This window comes from Perna viridis, chromosome 4, assembly GCF_037379345.1.
Source record: "Perna viridis isolate PV_CMFRI_1.1 ecotype Kerala chromosome 4, ASM3737934v1, whole genome shotgun sequence".
NCBI lineage: Eukaryota > Metazoa > Mollusca > Bivalvia > Mytilida > Mytilidae > Perna > Perna viridis.
The window spans coordinates 15,739,304-15,745,964 of record NC_142448.1 but is presented as its reverse complement, the minus strand read 5'-3'; positions in this window follow the sequence as shown (position 1 = coordinate 15,745,964).

Here is a 6,661-nt window from a genome sequence, read left to right as displayed (position 1 = left end):
CTTATGTGTTGACAAATATATGAATGTGAAGAAGGTCCAGACATGTATGGGTCTTTGTCTCTCTGTATTGCCGACTTAATCTTTAACATCCAAGTTCTTAATATCGTTTTAAATGTAGTTGCTTTCGAATTCCGTTTAAAGAAACTCATAAAATAGTTAAAAATGACAAGGGTTTCTACTTTAAATCGCACTCAATAGCAAATGTGAGTTGGTGGTTTTCCCTGAAAGGAAGTCATATAATAAAAGTGAGTTCATTGACACTTGTAAAGAATAAAAGCACAAAAAAATGTGTCATTTCCCGTGAACTTTATCACTTATATGATTATAATTCAACGTCAAATAGTTGTTATCCTGTCCTTAGATTTGAAATGATACTTTGATATCGCAATAAGAACATCGCCACATTACAAGACGTGTAGTAAGGAAAATGTTAGCTGTAAAAAGGAAGACATGTTGCCACATCAAGACACTCTGTTTGTGGTCCCCCTTCTGTCTCCAATATGATCATATGACAAGTTTTAGTCTTTTGGGTTGACTTAAAGAGTCGTATCTCTAGATATATACAAATCAAGTAAAGATTTGAACTGTTTCAATACGTCAATCGAGTGTGGCAAAAATTTTGTTTTCTTGAATTTCCTAAAAGGATCACGTATGTAGTATATCCAGAAAATGATTGAATATTTCGGAAATAAACAAGCGGGTGATCATAGCATGAGGAATATTTTATGACTATTTATCATACAAATTAGAGACAATTTTGTATTACTAGAAATGGTGATATTATGATCAACGAACCAGACAATCTGATATTTTACACACCAACAATGTTAACTTGACTTTATTCTCATAAACTATAAAAAGTTACAGAGAAAATATACAAACATTGATAATATTGCATAAAGTGCTTGTGTAAACAATTGTACAAGTATTGAAATTAAACTGGAGGTACGACATTCGTTGAAATTATCTTCACAAATTTAGCTATATTTCTGAGTATATCAATATCCTGTGAGAAAACAAATTTCAAAGTTTTGGCGTTTGAATGGCAGTATACTGGTGAGAATTGTTTTCTATCTTTTTCGTATCATAACATAATGGTACTCATCGCCAATATCATGTGAGGTACACATAGTACAAAAACGATCTTGTCTGGGAATTTCTTGCCAACTCCCTGCCTCAATTGGTAGGCGATGGCACCCACATCTAAATTTGCAAAGATATTGCATCAAATAACTGGGTAATTATACCAAATATTTTTCAAAACAAAAATCAGATTTATACAAACGGTGACAATTAGTTTTTGGTGAAATAAATATGTCTGCTGTCCAAGTTTTAGTAAACTGTTTCTTTATAAATGATATCCACTAATCATCAAAACCATAATCATTTGAATATACAAACAGTAACTTACACAATATGGTAGAAATTTTATTTTCGTCACCATTTACTAAACTTTTAAATCATTCTTATTTGAAATATCAGAATAATTGTATATCTTTGATTTTTTTCAACACTGTATACTTCTATTCCCCATACTCAGTTAAAATCCCGGCACAAAAACATTATACATCGTTGTTTCTCCAAAAAAAGATGGTACAACTAGATACAAGTATATAGAGATTCCTCATACTTTGTAAAAAATAATTCCAAATCATCTTCCAAATAAACAGAAGATGTTTTCAAAATGCTGGAATTTTTTATCAACAACATATTTGTAAAGTGTGGTGGACGCGTTTTTCAACAAACGGTCGGCATTCCAATGGGAACAAATTGTGCTCCTCTACTTGCTGACCTATTCCTTCACTGTTATGAGGCTTACATTATAGCTGATCTGTTCCGAAAGAAAAGACACCGTTTAGCTAGATCCTTTAATCTCAGTTTCCTCTATATAGATGACGTATTATTGTTAAACAATCCTAGTTTCGAGGATTTGATACATCGCATCTAACCCCAAAGAACTTGAGATAAAGGATATCACAGACATTGTGAAGTCAGCCTTATATCTTGACATACACTTGAGATCGATGGTAAAGGAAAACTTTACGACAAACATGGCGACTTTTCATTCAGAATTGTTACCTTTTCTTTCATCTGTGCCAACATTCCTTCAGCGCCTGCGTATGGAGTTTTCATATCACAACTCATATGTTATGCTAGAGCTTGCCGTAACTACGCGGACTTTTTGTATCGCGCTAGACTTCTTACAATTAGGCTTCTGGAACAGGGTTATCTTGCTACAAGATTTAAGTCATCACTACAGAAGTATTATGGTCGTTGTCATGAACTCGTGGATCGTTATGGTGTATACATCTGCACCATAAAAACTGATTTGTTCAACGTGTCATAGTTTTTTCTTTCCTCTTTCGTCTACCCCGGACTTGACTTTTTATGAGCAACTCTTCGGGTGTTTCTATGAAACCAGAGGTCGCTTACCCTACCGATACAACCGGCCTATGCTCACAGTTTTTAGTGGAGTCCGAGTAGTTCATTTACTTTTGTTACTTTGTATGTACTATTTTAGTTACTTTATGTTCTTTGTTGTGTTTGTCTGTTTTCCATGTCTGGTCTTTGTCTCTGGATTACATTCTTTTGATTTCCGCTAAAGTCAAGGGTCAACATTAGTATATTTTAAGGTTTATAATATTTGGCGATTAAAAATATCTTTTTATGCAACGATTCATTTTCAGTAGGTCATACCTATTGAAGAGCCAAACATTTTGTTATTAGTTCAATGAACATAACAGTAATTCTCTATTGTTGTTTTGTTGGTATGTATGTAGAATATATTATTCTTTATATTGTTTTCAATTTTCATTAAAAAAAAAACAACGAAGAAGAAAAGGAAAAATTATTCATTGTTAAAATGAAGAATAATAAATATTATTAATTTTTTAAAAGGTAAAAATAAAGTAATACAAACAGATATTTTTAAGAAAAGAATGCACATAAAGATAGATAATGTTTAGTTAATAATTAAAAGAATAAAGGGTACACCTTTTTAACCGTTTGTAATTGCGTATAATAAAAGCTAAACTATAAATGCCAGTTTTAATAATCTGAGTCCAAATTGTAAAGGTTGTCTATCACAAGATTCAAATATGCAAAGGCTTATTAACTCCAGTATATTTATATGTATTGAATTTAAAGTAAGTAACCCTCCACTTATTTATGTTAGCAGCTGTAGACCCTTTAAATTGTAAGTTGATATCGTTTCCAGTGGTTTGATAACTTTTTTTATCACTTTGCTAGATAAGAGCAATCAACACGACATGTTTTGTGTAACAGATACTTTACTGACGATCATTGCTCGTAGTCTGTAACTTTAGACTGACAAAAACTAACTTTTAAGATTGGTTGATTGATTGATTGATTATGTTTATTTCCACCAATATTGATTAGTTTACATTTTAACATTTATATAAACATAAACAATTATACAAACATGCTCACAATACCCTTTATGTTATATATCTGTTTATATTTACATAGTACTAGAAATTTAATCATTCTTCTCGATTTTCTATTAAAATGACAAATTTTACATGCAATCACTTTGTTGACTATTTAATAAAGTAGACCCATTTGTATAGTCTCGTTTAGACACTGTATACTCCCTAACTTTTTAATTCCATGGAAATGTGTTGGCTTTGTATCATGCAAACAAGTTACTATTGAGCTGATGCAGCGTTAGATAAAAAAGATGAATAAATTTCTATATGCTGAAAAGGAAATTTTTTCTCAACGTGTTTAAAAAGATGTGTTTTTAACCTATAATATATAACAGCTCAGACCGATACGAACCGTTATCATGTCTGTCATTCTGCTGACATGTTCCGTGTCATTCTATTAGCAACTCGGCGGGTGTTTCTATAAAAACAGCGGACGCGTACCCTACCAGTGCACCTAGTCCAAGCTCCCTGTATTTAGTGGAGTCCAGGTTGCTAATTTACTTATGTTTTTGTTTTTGTTTTTGTTTTTGTACGTGTTATTATGATTAATTCATATTCTTTCTTAATCAATTTCGAAGGAATCTTTGTTTGAATTGGACATGGCATATCAGCAGTCGACAGGGCGGGACCTGGTCAAAATAAATCAGCCGTCGACAGGGCGGGACCTAATCATAATAAATCAGTAGTCGGAAGGGTGGGACCTGGTCGTGGCATTTCAGCATTTGACAGGAATTATTTCGAGTGATTCTTCGACTATTTTAAAACTCTCCTTTATTAAATCTGAATACTGATACGCCAGATTGGGGTTAGAACAATCTGCCTTTTTTCCTGTACTTCCTGGTTTTGCACTTCGTTAAAAAATAGGCCTGTGGTAAGGTAGCTTGGCACTGAAACGTACGTATCTCGGTCTGTGGCAAGGTAGCAAGGTGGCAAGGTACTGAAACGTACGTGTCTCAGCCCGTGGCAAGGTAGTAATGCACTGAAACGCACGTGCCTCGGCCTGTGGAAAGGTAGCAAGGCACTGACGTGCGTGTCTCGGCTTGTGACAATTTATCAACGCACTGAAATGTATATGCCGTGGACCATAGAAAGATAGCAAGGTACTGAAACGTACGTGCTAGGCCTGTGGCAAGGTGGCAAAGTAGCAAGGCAATGAAAAGTACATGCTGTGGCCCGTGGGAAGGTATACCAAGGCACTCAAACGTACATGCCTCGGTTCGTGGCAAGGCAGCAAGGCACTGAAACGTACGTGCCTCATCCATTATGAAACGACTGCGTTGAAAGAAAATGTCCCATCTTTCTTTCTGCTGCGGATGTTGAATTGTAAAAAAAATCAGTGGAAAACAAACGTTTAAAAAGTGTATTTAATTCTTTAAATACAACCTTGTTTTTTATTCGTTTTGATGTGTTAATCGTAGCTATTCCGAAAATATAAATTGTGATATCATGTGTCTTTTGTTGCTCTCCTGAATACTTATATTGTTAATGCTTGTCCATCCTTGCTTTAACCTTCACAATTTTCATAAATGCTTTAATCGTTATGAAGTTCTAACCATTTCTATTTTCATGCGGTCTAACGTACACATCGGTTTTCTGTTGAGTAACAAACTTATGATGGTGTATTTGGTTGAGACGACAACGTGAGTGTAAACAATGGAAATCTGGCGGGAAAAGGTAAGCAAAAGTCCTATTTGCGCTTTTCTACTGAAGCGTATTAGGGCCATCCTTTTTTTTTCTTCAAATTGTCGACTCTAATCTTAGAATTATCAATTTTAATCTTAGAATTGTCAACTTTAATCTTGGAATTATCAACATTAAACTTGGAAATTCCAACTTTCATCAATATTAATTTAATTAATTAAAGTTGATAATTCCTAGATTAAAGTTGGAATTTCCAAGATTAAAGTTATATTTTTATTTTTATTTTATTTTTTGTTTTTTTTTGTTGCAGACCATAACGGATACAATACTGGGAGTAGAAATGCCAAGGATGATTGTCACCAAGTTTTGATAATTCGGTTCAGTTGTTTCAGAGGAGAAGATATTTAACTGATGTCAAAAGCTCGCATGACCTTTCAGGCCAGCTGAGCTAAAAATGAACATTTGATTTTCTTGTTAGAAATATGAATTGTAAGCATATGTTCAGTATTTACTCACTCATGGAAACGAAATGATTCATTGTTTGCTAAAACCATGTTATATGAAATCATGCATTGTTCTCCATCCCTTCTAAATATATTTATACAGCTGTTGCCCTCTCGTATATCGAGTGTACCGCTGTAAACAACTATTTTAGTACATGTATATATTTGCAAATATCAGATTATTTCTTCTTATAATTAATTTTATTTAAGGCTCAGCTAACTCAATATCTAGGACATTCCTTAACATGTTTTCATTCATAGTGTTAATAACACATTATAACATAGCTAAATGTATCTTTATACATGTATCAAATACACAAGAAGAAGACAAACTTTAGAAAAAAAATGTTTTTTTTTTTATAATTTCTATATATCACTAACAACAAAAGTGTAAACAACCGATTTTAGAATAAATCTACAGCTGTTAAAAACAAGATTTGAAGTCTGAAATTCATATAATCATGTTCCTAAATGTATTATGCAGTGAAAGCTAACATCAACTTTCATTTAAAAAAAAATGCCATTTCTTTAAATTTAGATGAAATATTTTATGCCATGATTCAGAAAAATACCAACACTAATGAACATAAAATATTAAAATTTTCATTCAAATCTGGCAATTTGTCACAAATTATTGCTGCTAGCTTGCACTGCACTAGACATTTAGGCTACAGCATATTTTCATTTTGCTGTAAACAAAAATCTGTTCTGGTAAATCTGTACATTTATTTTAAAAATTGATGTTTACGCTTCAGTTGTTCGCAAAATATGGCTGTTGTAACATGTTTTGTGAAGAAAGAAAGTATACACATATGTTGATTACATGTACTGCATAAAGACGCATTAAGCAAAGTTTTTCAAAGTTTACGCAGAATAAACTGCGAAATCGAACTAAACTTCTTAACACAAGATAATATTTTCATTCCTTATAATTTAATATTTTGGTAAAAACTATGACAAATTCATATTAATTTATTCCAATACACATGCCTTTTAGACAGGAATATTTCATTGGTAAAAGTGGTCTGGTTAAAAGGGGTGTGGGTATTGTTTTATTGATCACGTGAT